Source organism: Microtus ochrogaster, chromosome 2 (assembly GCF_000317375.1).
Source record: "Microtus ochrogaster isolate Prairie Vole_2 chromosome 2, MicOch1.0, whole genome shotgun sequence".
Taxonomy (NCBI): Eukaryota; Metazoa; Chordata; class Mammalia; order Rodentia; family Cricetidae; genus Microtus; species Microtus ochrogaster.
In genome coordinates this window covers 32896560-32912236 of record NC_022010.1, presented here as the reverse complement: position 1 = coordinate 32912236, position 15677 = coordinate 32896560, and the positions used below count along the sequence as shown (strand labels likewise).

At 45.0% G+C, this 15677-nt stretch overlaps 1 long non-coding RNA gene across 1 annotated transcript in view; it reads left to right on the top strand.

The window, feature by feature from the left end:
- Positions 1–12728, top strand: part of LOC101981596 — a 22225-nt gene extending 9497 nt beyond the window's left edge. The window contains exons 2-3 of the long non-coding RNA XR_003378148.1: positions 10056–10269; positions 11246–12728. This is a non-coding gene — a long non-coding RNA (uncharacterized LOC101981596). The remainder of the gene's footprint in view (positions 1–10055; positions 10270–11245) is intronic.
- The last annotated feature ends 2949 nt before the right edge of the window (positions 12729–15677 follow it).

Sequence of the window (15677 nt, the reverse complement as noted above, 5' to 3'; positions counted from 1 at the left end):
TTCCTAACAACATGGGAAGCCCTCCTTCCTCCCAGGTCCTTCCTCCCTCCCTCCCTTCTTCCCCCTCCCCTTCCCTCCCTTCTTCCCCCTCCCCCTTGTTTCTTCTTTTCTTCCTAGTTTTGTTTTTGTTTTTACAACTAGAGTTTCTTTGTGTAGCCCTAGTTGTCCTACATTTAACTGTAGACCAGGTTGGTCTCAAACTCACAGAAATTCTCCTCCCTTTGCCTTCTGAATGCTGGGATTAAAGGTGTGCACCCGGCTCCAGCTTGCATTTCTTTTCTTTCTTTCTTTCTTTCTTTCTTTCTTTCTTTCTTTCTTCCTTCCTTCCTTCCTTTCTTTTTTAACCAGTGGCCAAATTTTACTCTGTCCTCCTCATGCATTCTTGAGACTTACTTCCATGGATATGTATCTTTTTTTAAATTTTTTTTCTCAACCTCATTCAATCTTTTTAATTGATTTTATTGAGCTATACATCTTTTTCTGCTCCCCTCCTTCCCTTTCCCCTCCTCTTCTGCCCTTTCCTATGGTCCCCATGCTCCCAATTTACTCAAGAGATCTTGTCTTTTTCTACTTTCCATGTAGATTAGATTCATGTATGTCTCTCTTAGGGTCCTCTTTGTTGTCTAGGTTCTCTGGGACTGTGAATTGTAGGCTGGCTTTCTTTGTTTTATGTGTGAGCACATATGATATTTGTCTTTCTGGGTCTGCGTTACCTCACTCAATATGATATTTTCTAGATCCATCCATTTGCCTGAAAATTTCAAGATGTCGTTATTAGTGTTTTTGATCTTGGCCATTCTTACAGGTGTAAGATGAAATCTTAGAGTTGTTTTGATTTGCATTTCTCTGATGAGTAAGGATATTGAACATTTCCTTAAGTATCTTTCAGCCATTTTAGATTCCTCTGTTGAGAATACTGTTTAGATCTGTACTCTATTTTTTTTTATTGGATTATGTGATCTTTTGGTGTCCAATTTCTTGAGTTCTTTGTATATTTTGCAGATCAGACCTCTGTCTGATGTGGAGTTAGTGAAGATCTTTTCCCATTCTGTAGGCTGTCGTTTTGTCTTATTGACTGTGTCCTTTGCTTTACAGAAGCTTTTCAGTTTCAGGACGTCCCATTTATTGTTTCTCTCAGTGTCTGTGCTGCTGGGGTTACATATAGGAAGTGGTCTTCTGTGTTCAATCATACTTTCCACTTTCTCTTCTATGAGGTTCAGTGTGGCTGGCTTTATGTTGAGGTCTTTGATCTGGTGAGATTATTTCTAAGGTCACTCATGCGGACAGAGACCACAAAAATGCCCAATTGTGACCAACCGTAGGTACAATAACATCGATTCTTCCCACTCTCTGCTAAGGAAAACTCCATTAGCAATGCCATTTGATAGGACTGTTGTGGACACCAGGGACGTTGTCCATAAAGTACACAGGAGCGTATGCTTTACCACATGAGTCCTCTAAGCCCAACAGCAGCCATGATCCAGGCACTTTGCTGAGCCCTTTGCAAACACCATCGCTTGAACCATACAAGATGAGTGCTATCAATGCTATTAGTCATAGCTTATAGCTGAGGTAACTGGGAGGTAAGCAACATCACCGGGGCCACACAGAAGTGTTGGCGTTGGATTTGTAACCAAGACATGAAACCAGTTATAGTAAGCTGACGACCAGAGGTGGTTGGCGGCCTTACAGGGTCCTCGCTTATCCTCATGAATTTTATACATCTCTCCCTCAAGGAAGTCCCACTATTTCACAAAAGCCACACCTTACACGGTGGAAGGGAAGGAGAAAAGTGTGTGACATTCTACCCCCGGTTCTCACGACCCACCCTGCCAATATATTCCCTCCTGGGTCTCAGTTTTCTACTTTAATGAAATAAAGGCAGGTAGTCTGTTGTTTCCGAGCTTGGCTGACCAGCAAGAATTGCATTCCCCTCCTCCTCCAGATCCAGTGTTGTCTGTGGGTGGTACACTCTCCCCCCTCCCCCGTGAGAAGGTGACCAGGTTGGTGATGGCTCCCTCCTTCTGACTCCTCTCAGAGAAGTTCCTCCACACAGAGAAAAGTCAGTCCCAATGCCTGAGGACAGAGGAGCTCAGTAAGAAACAGAGCTCTGCGCCGCTGTCCTTGAAGGACTCTGCCACTACTTGTTCAGGCTATTGAAACAGAGGCAGGGCTAAAGCCTCAGCCCCATTCTTCATCACAACCATCACCCAAAGTAACTGGGCACAAACAGCAGGGCAATAAACCTTACTTTTTAATTATTGTATGTGTGTGCGTGTGTGATGTGTGCGTCCACACGTGTGTGCCATGGGTTTATGTGGAAGTCAGAGGATAATTTTTCAGTATTGTTTTTTTTTTCCTTCTGCCTACATTCCAGGAATTGAACTTGGGTCACCAGGCTTGCTTCTGCAGCCAGTGCATTTATACACTGAACCATATCCCTAGTCCAGTAAATTTCAGGAAGAAAAGGCATATTTCTACATCCCTGGACTCTCCCCTAAAGTTTCCATATTTCCTGGGAGACCACATCTGTTTTCTATCTGTCTTGTACAAGTCTTAACATAAACCTTTGACAGCTTCTAATTAGATCCCTGCACGTTACAGCCATGCCTGGCAGGGACTGATGAACGTTTCACGATTTGAATTAATTGACAACCAACTCAGTGAAAGTCTAAGCGTGTGGAACGTCGGATATGCATTTGGGAATCACTGGCAGGCCTCACTGCCGGAAACAGCCCCTGCAGGATGTAGCATTACCCATTACAGCCCTGCTTGGTGATGTCATGCGACATTCAACTGTCTGGTTCAATTAGCAAGCCGATAGCTCATAAGGATAACAGCAACCTGATGATCTCGGAGCACTACAGGTCATGACCCGAAGGCTTCTATCTGAAAGGAACAAGCTTCCCAACATGACCACAGATGCTGACGGTTTCTGAGCATTTGTGCTGGAGGATGCAGATGCAAGAGCATGTATTAAATCTACACAGCCATGCTTAAAGGCCCGCATCGCATCTCTGTGGGATCCTAGTAGGTGACTATCATCCCAGAAAGCAAGGAACACCATCTGTCCGACACCTTCAGTCAGTTACTCAGTGAGACGTTTTTCAGACTCTTAGGGATGAGGGATACTGAAATTTTTGCCTTGCTCAGAATAGATTTCAATAGTCACGACCTACATTCGGAGTGAGCTATTGAGGAGAGATTTGATGATGAACCCTGAGCCCATCGATGCTTGGCTAAAGAGACAGGAACGCAAAGTCCCCTGCCTCTTCTCTCCACCCACTTCCCCCATCCCTCCCCACCCCCCATGCCTGTCATCCACTTGTTTTGATGTTTATTATCCATTTGAAGGATTCCAAAGACACTCCTACAGACATCTTCACGTTTACCTATATCCTACAGATAAACCATCTCAAGTCCAAAGCCTACAATAGCCTGCCGAAGGTCACCTGGGTAATAAGTGGCAGAGTTTGGCCAAGTACCCATACCTTCTGGCCCTGTTCGAGATACTAATAAGGAGCCAGAGGGGCAGATCCCCCCAAATACCCGTAGAGCTGAAGGGGAGAAACACCAGGAACTTCTGAGAATCTTCCATAAGGGCACCTCCAAGAGAAAAGAGAACCTACTCCCAGCTTTCTGACTTGCCCTAGTGCCCAGGGGTCAGAAGGAAGGTCTGGAGCCCACCTCTTCACAGTGATGGGAAAGGGGCATGAAATGATAGCTGGAGCTTGCGGAGCAGGAGCAGAAAGGTCTGAAGGAGATGAGGGGGGCAGAAGACGGGAGCCTCTCGTGGGGAACGTTATGTGGCGCCGGGCCTACAACAGCCCATTCCTCTCATCCTGTTCTTCTCCCCGTGGAGGATAAAGTACTTTACAACTCTGCGGTTCTCATCAGCTAAGATACAAGTCTTCAATTTTGGGGTCCTGAAGGGAAATAGACCATAGTCAAATTAGAATCTGGGATCTCCAGAATGATCAGAGAGACTATAATGACGTCCTCAAATTACTAAGCCAATAACCAAGCTATGCATCATTGGGAATTAGATAAGTAAGGCTTAAGGAATTAGAACAACTGCCAAAGGCTTGTAATTGCCAGCGCCGTGTGACTGCAAAGCCGTGCTTTACCCACCACGCCCTTCAGGTTTACCCTCGCAACCTTGTATGCAAAAATGTGTCTTTGCCTTTGGAACGTTCCTAGACTTTTCCATCCCTCTGACACACCTCATCCCTCTTAGCTCTCACGAGTACAGCCCATTTCCCAAGGCCTGGTTCATCTCTGAATTCTCTGGGAACCTCAGATCCGCAGCTCTTCAAGCCTTCAGCAAAGTATTCAGCATGCGCAGAATTTCCCGAAACCATGGCCTTTCAATTATTGTTCCTTTAAATTCTTCATTCAGGGAACCCTGCAAAGGAGGAGGCAGAAAGAATGTGAGAGCCAGAGGGGATGGGGGAGAAACAAAGAAACAAGACCTTCTAGACACAGCAGGACAGTGCGCACGTGAGCTCTCAGAGACTGAGGCAGCTTAAGCAGGGCCTGCAGAGGTCTTCACCTGATGGGGTCCTACAGCTGTCCCCACCCATAACCCAGAGGCTATTTCCAATTGACAACCACTTGCAGATGAAGGAGTAGGTTTTTTTCCAAAGGGAAACAACTCTTAAGGGTAAGCCCCATCCCCAGCAAGCAGATGTGCAGCAGAAAATAAACACAATGGCCTCTTTGTTCCTTGTCTCATGATTCCATGTCAGGGCTGCTTTCTTTCCTTTTTTTTAGTTTTATAACTTCTACTTTTATTTCTTTTATTTTCTCTTTTTTTAATACTACAGCCCTTTGCATATATGTTATACTTCTGGTTTTCTGTTTTATGGGATTCCTGCGTGTTTAAATGAATAGGTCTCTGCAGATATATTTGTTTCTTGTGCCTTTTCTCGGAATATTTTCCTTCTGTTTGTTCTGTCCTATTCTTATGTGTTAGTTTTTCATCATAATATTTTATATATTATATTATATTTCCTTAGAAGCCTGTTTGTTCTTATGAGAGACAGAAAAGGGTTGGACCCAGACGGGAAGAAAGGTGGGGAGAAACTGGGAAGAGCAGAGGGAGAAGAAACCATAACCAGGGTATATTATATGAAATAAAACTATTTTCAATAAAAGAAAAATAATAAATTATTCATCCAACATATAACTATGAAATTTGGATTTTATGGGCTTTTAAGTGAACACATAAAGTGAATACGAAGGGTGCCATAAAACCCACTTTGCTTCATTTAAAAATATAACACAAATCATGATAAACTTTTATTTGTCAGGTTTAGAGACGTGAACTCACTCAGAACAGAAGCATGGCTCCTATCTCAGCCCACCCCCCACCCCCGGGGTAAGGGACTGCAGAGCGTCTCTTCCTTCCTTCTTGGCCAGCGCCTACGGATAAGGAAGAAGGACACTGCTCCTGCCTTCAGCCATGGCCAGAAAGCAGATTTGTTCCTCTTAGCCAGTATTTCCGCCTTGATGCTGTTCCACCAGGCTGGTGACACAGCTTATTCCCTAATAATCAGGCAGTTAGTAACTCAGAGTCATGGCGGCAACCAGAACACAGTTTAAATCCAGGTTTGCTGTTTACTAGCACTGTACAGTGTTTTTAAGAAAAACACAACCTCTCTGGCCCTGAGGAGTAAAACATCACACAACAGTACTGCATGAGATTGGGTCCTTCGGTACTCCACTTTGGATGGGGGTAAGGGGAATGAGAGTCTTTTTTTTTTTTCAGTAGTGTAACCACTGGCTAGTGGCCCATGATCTAATAAATAACCATCCCTAACCATGCTCATGGGGGCAACCTTAATAAAACTCAGTGGATCACAAAACAAAAAGAAAAAGAAAGAAATGAAAGCAGGAGGTGAACTTGTTGGGAAGAAACAGATGTTCAGAGGGAGTGGGTGGAGAATAGAAGAGGGTAGTAATATGTGTAGGAGGAGAGAGCCACTTGTTGGTTCCCAGGCACCCAGCTAGCTTAGACCCAAAATAATCACACAGAAAACGTATTAATTAAATCATTGCTTGGCCCATTAGCTCTAGCTTCTTATTGGCTAACTCTTACATATTAATTTAACCCATTTCCATTAATCTGTGTATTGCCATGTAACAGTGGCTTACCAGCAAAGTTTTGGCATGTCTAACTCTGGCGGTGGCTCCATGGTATCTCTCTGACTTTGCCCTTCTTTCTCCCAGCATTCAGCTTAGTTTTCCCCACCTAGTTCTGTTCTTCCTTGCCATAGGCTCAAAGCAGTTCTTTATTCATTAATCAATAAAAGCAACACACAGACAGAAGGACCTCCCACATCAAATGTGGGGTCAGAGAGATGGTCTAGTGGATAAGAGCATTTGCTGTTCTTTTAGAGGACCAGTGTTCAATTCCCAGCACCTATTTGGCAGTTCACAACCATCAATAACTTGGCTCCAAGGGATCTGACACCCTCTTCTGGCCAACATGGGAATCAGGCATGTGTATGGTGTACAGGAAGGAAGGAAGGAAGGAAGGAAGGAAGGAAGGAAGGAAGGAAGGTAGGTATGGAAAAGGATGGAAGGGAGAGAGAAAGAAAGAAAGAAAAGGAAAGAGAAGAGGTAATGAAAGTGACTATGATCAGAAAGATTATACATATGTATGGAAAAGTCAAAAACTACATTTTGAAAACTAAGTAACCAGACTAGAGAGGCAGCTCAGCAGTGGAGGGTGTGTACTGCTCTTGCAGAGGACTGGAATTTAATTCCCGGCATCCACATCAGCAGCTTTTAACTACCTATAATTCCAGCTCCACGTGAATGTGATGCCCTCTGCTGGCCTTTGCAGATACTGCGTGCATGTGCACAATACACACACACAAACACACACACACACACACACACACAAAACTTAAAAATAAAAAGAAACATTTTTGTTAAAACTGGTAATAGTGGGCAATTGCTCCACACTTGTAGAATGCCAAAGATGATCTTGTCTCCCTTGCGAAGAAGCTGACCCCAGAGTGGTCAAGAAACCACCCTGTGTTTAACAGTTACTCATCAAGCAAAGCCTGGGCTCCATGCTCCAGCTCTCTTTCTGCTGCCTTCTAGAAACTGTTAAGGTCTTGCTGCGTACCACCTAGGAACTGGTTACATGTGGCTTGGAGATGGAAGAAGACAAAGGCTAAAGCTCGGCCTTCCAAAGCAGACTGAATGGAGAAACAAAGTTGCTTCCCGACAGCCACAAAGATACTTCAGAACTGCAGAGCTAAGTGGGGAATACTGGTAATAAATACAAACACTAAGTGGACAGCCCAGACTGTAAGCAACCTCCAAGAGACAAGTATTCAGCCAAGAGTCTGTCAACAGCGAGCTACATCTTACTGGAGGACCGCGTTTGTCACTGTGAACATCAGAGGATGTATAAACCTGGATAGTGTACATCTGTCACTGGATGTGACCCCTTAACACAATCAAGGGACACTGTAACAAGGTATATGAGGATGTTACTGTTCCAGGCTCTTTGAATCCACAGAAGGGCACAGTCAGCAATCACACAGGGCATAATACAGCAAGGGTAAAAGCTGGTTACAGCCCTTTGCTGTTGTTATCAAGTGTTACACATAATGTAGAATTGCATCTGCTGTGCTTGGACACAGTTAGCAGTGAAATGTCTTTGCTTACCTCAGGGTCACCACAGACATTTGAGGACTGTATCCTGGTACACAGTTACAACTGCTGTGGTGTCAATAACCTGTCATAGTCTGAGGGCACAACCCCAGTAGATACAGTTCATCTAGCAAAGTGCTATCGAGATTGCCATTGCGTTGACCACTTCGTCATCCCTGGAACAGCCTGGCAGAGGCAGCAGGTATAACCATCAGTGCAGTGTAACTCTGGAGCCACCGAGGCTGGGACTGTGCTTTAGGTTTCTGTAGGTAAAATGGGTGGTATTGGGAAGATAAACTGAGATGATCTTTAGGAAGTACTTATGAGACTTGGCCTTGGTTACTATACTACACAAAACTATTAGAGAATGAACTGATATTTGACAAACATATACATTCATACAGGCATATTTTAGTGACTGTTCTTGGGGTCACAGGAAGAAAAGATTCCTGCAGGCTAGAGTGTTCAGCGAAGCTTTCCTTCAGAGGCCAAGTACCTAAGTTACTGTAGGATTCAGAACAAACTCAAAGACAAATGCGTTCATTCTCAGAATCTCTCTTTGATAGACACATTAAAGCTGCTTCTTTTTTATTGATCTCTACATTTTTCTCTGCTCGCCTCCCTGCCTCTCCCCTCCCCTTCAATCGTCTCCCATGGTCCCCATGGTCCCAATTTACTCAGGAGATCTTGTCTTTTTCTACTTCCCATGTAGATTAGATTCATGTATGTCTCTCTTAGGGTCCTCATTGTTGTCTAGGTTCTCTAGGACTGTGAACTGTAGGCTGGTTTTCTTTGTTTTATGTTTAAAAACCATTTATGAGTGAGTACATGTGATATTTGTTTTTCTGGGTCTGAGTTACCTCACTCAAAATGATGTTTTCTAGCTCCATCAATTTTCCTGCAAAATTCAAGATGTCAGGTTTTTCTGCTGTGCAGTACTCCCTTGTGTAAATGTACCACATTTTCCTTATCCATTCTTTAGTCAAAGGGTATTTAGGTTGTTTCCATGTTCTGGCTATGACAAACAAAGCTGCTATGAACATAGTTGTGCACATGTCCTTGTGGTACAATTGAGCATCCTTTGAATATATACCCAAAAGTGGTATTATTGGGTCTTGAGGAAGGTTGTTTCCTAATTTTCTGAGAAATCACCACGCTGACATCCAAAGGGGCTATACCAGCTTGCATACTCACCAGCAATGCAGAAGTGTTCCCTTTTCCCCACAACCTCTCCAGCATAAGTTGTCATCAGTGTTTTTGATCTTGGCCATTCTTACAGGTGTAAGAATTTTGCTGGGCATTGCATTGAATCTGTAAATTGCTTTTGGCTAAAGCTGTTTTTTTAATGTGTCAGCATAATTATTGTTGGAAACTGCCTCAAACACTGAGCTATTAAACACAGTTTTGTAAATCTCTAAGATACATGTATCCATTAAAATATCTTTCAACAATGCAATATAAATAGTGCCATCTCAAGTTTAAAAATTCTACGAGGGAAGAAGAGACATAAGTGACTCTTTAAATCTTTCTTAATTTTCCAAGTTGTCTACATCAGGCATATAAATATAACTTTATATTAATTTCTTTATTGTGGTAATACATATCTAACATAAAATCTGCCGTTTTATTTTTTTTCTTTAAGTCAGGGTCTCACTATTTAGCCTTTGCTAACCTAGAATTCTCTATGTAGATAGTTCCTACTCTGCCTACTGAGTGCTAGGGTTAAAGGCATACCTTTATCGTCTTAGCCATTTTTTGAATATACAATTTAATTAATAATATATTTGGTTGATCAGTTACCTTTAAGCAACAGAATCCAGAAAATAATTTTAAGTTTTTAAATCCACTTACCATCCTAATATGCAAATTCGCTTGGAAACACACATAACTGCACTCACAAATAATCATTTTCTGGCTGAATGGTGAGATGTGATTCTCAGAGCCCTGCTGTGTGAGGTGAAGCAAGCATGGCCACCCAAGCCTCGCCCTTGCCCACAGGCCCCTCTACTGTTTGCCCTCACAAACTCTTTATGCTTCCCTCTTCTGCCCAGACTTGGTGGGCTGCAGAGGGGAGAGCAGGGTGCGCTGGGAATGGGAACAACAGGGTCGGTTTGGCCACATCTTAATAAGCCCCAGAAAGCTGGCAGCTCCTTTAGAAAGGACAGTAGCTGGGCCTACTGTCTTGACTGCTGGCCCAGCTAGCCAAGGCAACAGGGAAAACCCTCTCAGCCTTCTAGGTGAGGAGCAGGAGAGGTCATGAGCCACCAGGGCCATGAGGGCTAATCTTAGAGAGAAAAAACCAAGCCATATCTCAAGTCAGCTGACAGGGTTCTTCAAAGGGCTTTATGTAAGAAAATTTTATCTGGCTCTTTCTCTCGGACCAGGCGGCCTCAGCGGCGAGCAACGCAGCCATGGCCAAGATTAAGGCTCGGGACCTGCGCGGCAAGAAAAAGGAGGAGCTGCTATAAACAACTGGACAATTTGAAGGTGGAGCTATCCCAGCTTCGCATCGCCAAGGTGACAGGCGGCGCACGTCCAAGCTCTCCAAGAAAGATACGAGTTGTCCACAAATCCATCTCCTGTTGAAAGACCCCCAAGGTGGGCTGCCTTTCAGTCTGGAGAGACCCTCCCAAGGAACAACGAGTCCACTCGTGCGGATGCAAACAGCAAGAGGTTTATTGGGTGGGCACAGGTACCTGTGGGCGGCAAATCCCTTCGGAGGACTTGCGCGCCTTCAGGTTGGGGCAGTGGGTTTTTATGGGGTAGGGCAGCAAAAGCGCGGGTACAGAAGCGAGAAGCATAGTTACAGGGTTTTCATTGGTCAGTCTGAATGTGGCCGAGCTCAGAGCGGGGCAAAGCCCCTAGTTTCCGAGAATTTAGCCGTGGGCTGCCTTGGCTCTTATCTAGGGCCGACAGGGTGCCTTTCTCGATATCCACTGTCCCCCCGACGCCCAGCCACATTCTTGGTATTCCCCCGGTCCTCCCCCTGGCCCAAGCCACAGGGGTCCCTATCTCGTTTTGACAGCTTCTAAAACTGCCCTTTGTTTAAACCCTGGATATTTAGTACAAGCCTTGCAAAATGGCATTACAGGTGCTAAGTTGTTTAACAAGCTTGGCGGGGGGTCTTTCAATAGGAAAGAGGGCAGCAGAAGCAGATTACAGAAGCAAATGCGTGGTTAGTGGTCAGTTGGAATGGGGCAAGGGGCATAGGTGGTTTTTCCTTTCCCAGCACAGATGTATGGCAACAGATTTCCTGTTAATTGATGTCCTGTCTTATCCTATTTTATGGATATAGATAGCCTGCTTTACAGCCAGGGACCCTGACCTCACTCTGTACTTACATTTGTTCGTCAAAAAGCCTTGTGAAATGACATTACCGCAGCTAAGCTGGGATCTTTCATAGGAGGCATTGTTTCTTTTGTGAACTGCTGATATTCTAAGTTTGGCACATATGCTGGCTATAGGCATCCTGTTTCCCCAAGCAGGCGGGATGTTCTCATGAGAGCAGGCCAGCTGCGGGTTCTGGGGGAGTGTTCAGAGGGTCTTTCACTGTGTTTTCACTGTCATTAACCAGATTCAAAAAGAAAACCTCAGGAAATTCTACAAGGGCAAGAAGTACAAGCCTCTGGACCTACGACCCAAGAAAACTAGAGCCATGCGCCGCGGGCTCACCAATCACGAGGAGAAGCTGAAGACAAAGAAGCAGCAGCGGAAGGAGAGGCTGTATCCACTATGCAAGCATGCGGTCAAGGCCTAATGGAAGGGCAATAAAGTACAAGACTGGAAAAAAAAATTATATCCGGGTTTCAGATGGGAGGCAAAAGGTAGCAAAAACCACAAAAATGCCTGAGGAGAGAAATGGCGAGAACCTGCGTCGGGCACAATGGAAAGAATAGCCTTTGCTTGATAAAGATACAGGCTTGCTTTCGGCTAGCTTTTAGAGCCTGGAGCTGGCACCTCTGTGTACTACTGTTCTGCATTGGAAACCTCTGAAACCCCTCTTCCTCAAACAAAGGCCCGGAATCATGACGAGCTGAAGTTGTCAGCTCTTGTGTTGTCAGGATCCTCAGCAGGTCTCCTACCTGCCCCCCCTGACCTTCTGGCTGCAGGCTGGCTTTTCCAGAAAACAATAATGTTCTGTGTTTAATAGGAACCAATACTTCTGAGCCCAGGAGGGTAAACATGGGATCTGGCCCTAGGACGCGGAAGTCTAAGATACAGGCCTGACAAAGTTTGGGCACCTGCTCCGGAGCTCTGGGGTGATACCTGTGTGGCATGGCTCACATCAGTTTCGTGTCCTCCCTTCATGAGCCATTCAATGCAGGACCCCAGGAAGGGCAGGGGTACCTGGGAAGCCACTCTGCGGTTTGACTCTCTAGAAGTCCAGCCGGGATGCAGGGCAGCAAACCTTCCCTCACGGCCAGTTCCAAAAAACGTTTCCTCAACATCATTGCACCTACCCACCCCTGACCCCTTTGAGCTTCTGGCCAGGCCACCTCTTTCCATCTCCCTCACCACCTTTGAGAATCAAACAGAAAATCCAGGGAGGCTTGCCAGCATGGCCTCAGAGAAGTCAGCCGGAAGAAGTTTAGACGTGGGAAAAGCTACTTATCTGTAATTGTAGCCGCAGGCATCCATAATTAAGAAGGCAATTTACTTCCAAGACAGTTGTATAATGCCTTCCTTGCCGAAGGATGTTTTAGGGGTTTTCTGCTGTGCCAAATCATATTCGGTTCCCACTTCTGCATGAAGTCACCTAAAATCGAGCATGTTCAATCAAGAAGATAGAAAGGCTTGGTGAGATGTGGGCATGCCCTCTCCACCTAGATTTGGGCCTTGCACTCACAAGGGCTCGCTTGTCTCAGAAAAGCTCATATGTGGGCTAGGAAACAAATGATAACGGTTATCTGAAGTCCTCTTGGGGTGCTGTGCAGAATCTGCAGTCTGTCCCAAGCCAGGGGCCCAGGAGGTGTTCCTTTAATGTTTGTTGAACGAAGCTGCTGTGCAGACCTGAATCTGCCATAATTACTGTCTTAGCTGGGTTTCTATTGCTGTGATAAAACACCATTACCAAGAGCAATATACAGAGAAAAGGGTTTGTTTTATTTTAAATGTCCAGTTAGCCGGCTATCATGGCAAGAAATCATGCCCAGAATTCAAACAGGGTAGGAGCCAGGAGTCAGGAACTGATGCAGAGGCCATGGAGGGATGCTTCTTACTGGCTTGCTCACCATAGCTTGCCTGGCCTGCTTTCTTATACACTCAAGGATAACTTGCCCAGGAATGGCCTACCCCCATTAATCACTAATTTAAAGGATGCCTCACAGGCTTGCCTACAGCCCCGTCTTACGGAGGCATCTTCTCAACTGAGAGACCCTCTTCCCAAAGGGCTCTGGCTTGTGGCAAGCTGATATAAAACAAGCCAGAACAAGCTTCCACAGTTAACCACCTACCCTCACTCGTAAGATTTCTCTAAAGACGAAGAAGCAGACTTGAATTTCTAGGAAGGTGAACAACAAGGGTATGTGTAGTGAGGAAGAGAATGAGGCAGAGGCAGACTTGCCTTCCTGAAGGGTGAGTTCTGACCACAGTTGATCATCCCAAGTCACAAACTGCATAAAACTTAGGTGGAGATGAGCCTGGGCATCTTAATCGCTAACCAGGTTCCTTATCCTTTGTAAGCCTTAATTTCTAAAAATAGGTACATTCCTGCTGCCTTAATCACAGGATAGCAAAAAACTGGAAGACATAAGAGGCTAGGTGCCTTAGTTGCCCTCAGCCGTGAGAAGTGGAGATCAGCATGTTGAAAGGGGACACATGAATTCACGGTCCAGAAAGGAAAAGGACATGGTCAGCAGATGGTCATGTGCTCTGCCTACCAATCAACTGATAGCTACCAAGTGTCTATATGGGCCAGGCATGGACCCAGCTGCCTGAGATTCATCTATAAACAACATAGGCAACAATTCCTGGGAACTGTTGTGTGTTCAAAAGTGTTAAGTGCTATGGGGGTAGGGAGTTGGGGAGAAGAAGAGGAAGTGTGGAGGGGTGTAGAATGGGATCCAGGACTGAGAGAGTGACTGAAGAGCTGCCCACAGATTGTCAGCATCAATGCAGGTGCTAAGGTCGGTAGGTATCCCTGAAGCAAGACAGAGCCAAATATAGAGACTGAGGGCCCTTGATACCTCCGGAGGGCAGCCTCACCCTAGAATGGCTCTCAGGCCTTCTCCATGCCCTTCCTCCCGCACCCCACCTCCAGAGAAGCAGAGGAATTAATTTGAGTGAACCAGAAGCCCTGGAGCCCAGACCAGTCTCAGCGATGGGGACATTTCTCAGAAAAATTCTCAGCACCGTTCTGTGTGGCTGACGTAGAGGAATCTGTCCCAGGATGGACTGTGTAATTTTTTCTGAGACAAGTCTCAGAAGGTTGCTCAGAGGTCATACACATACACACGCAGGCACGCACACACACGCGCGCACATACACGCGTGCACACACACACACACTCAAAAGGAGACCAATCTAGATCTCTCTGGCTAATTCTAATGCCTATGATATTGAACTGTGGCAATGGTTAAGAAGGAACATTCACAATGTGGAGAAAAACCAAAGTTTTTCTGTTTTCTTCTTATTTTTATAGGTCATTATTGTGAGGTCTCTACCAGAGAAGACTGCTTGGTCGTGGGCTCAAGCCAACAGAAAGTCTTTGCTAGCCAGCCGGCAGCTGCACCACGTGTTTAGGGTCCCAGTGTAGCACAGAGCCTTCCTCAGGGCAAACTTGTATGCACAATAAACCTTACTCTTTGTTGACACACTTCAGTTATTAACAGGAGCACTTAGCCAGATGGAGAATGACAGAAGGCAAAAAGCGAAGTTAATCCATTTAGAGACTTTCCCAGAATCACGGACTTTGATGAATTAGGCCTTTGTTTTCATTTGGCTGGTGGTGCTATTTATGTGTTGAATCTTATGGCCCAAATGGTACCCCTCCCATTGAGGAGTTAGTTGTGCTAAGGTCTGGGGGCCTACTGATGTCTTGGGTCCTGTTACACAAATTGAGTTTCAAGAATCTGTGTCACTTACATAAAGCATAACCTTCAAAGGCAGACATAGCTTCTCTCTTCACCTGTTGACGGACTCAACAGCTCCCCTCTGCCAGGACCAGCAGGGTCATAGCTGCTTGTCCAACTTCCCTGAGGCACAGAAAGGAATCCCTTCTTGTTGTGAGCTAACTGTATCCCCTTCCTAGGCTCAGACCCACTCGTGGAAATCCAAGCTTCTCATACTGTAGAATGGGACTAGATACATCTGGAAATAATTTCTTTAAAGAAGAGATTCGGGTGAAGAGCTGTCACTGGGGCAGGACCTCAGGCATGTGTTATCCTTATGTAATTAGGACAGATACACAGACAGAAGACTTTGTGAAGACAGTGGGGGAGACCATCGACAAGCCAAGAAAGAGAAAGAGTTCAGAAGAAAAAAAATCCCCAAGGGACACCATGATCTTGAAGTTCTAGAATTCAGATTGATGAGAAATGTTTCTGTCATTAAATCACACGGTCTGTAGGAAATTCTGAGGACTTCAGCTGCCCTAGCAACAAGCTAGAACACATTGCACATATACATAAGTCATAAATGGATGGGAAACAGGCAAAGAGTCCTTTTCATTCACAACTTTTCTAGATGATGGTACTGCGAAGTACTTCACTTGTTGGGTGATCACTGCTGTTTAAAGCTGCGGCTTAGTCAACATTCAAAGTCAGTATACATGGAACTGCTTCATTTTTTTTTGAAAATCCACAAGGTTTTCCATTGCATGGACACTTGACAGTTTATTTAATCCTTTCTTTACTAGTTGATTTCAAGTTGTTTCCAAAAGAAACAGTGAGGGTGGCAAGCCTAGCAACCTGAGTTTGATTCCTGAAACATATCTAAAGGTAGAAAGCAGGAACAGACTACACAAAGTTATCTGCATCCTACACACACACACACACACACACACACAC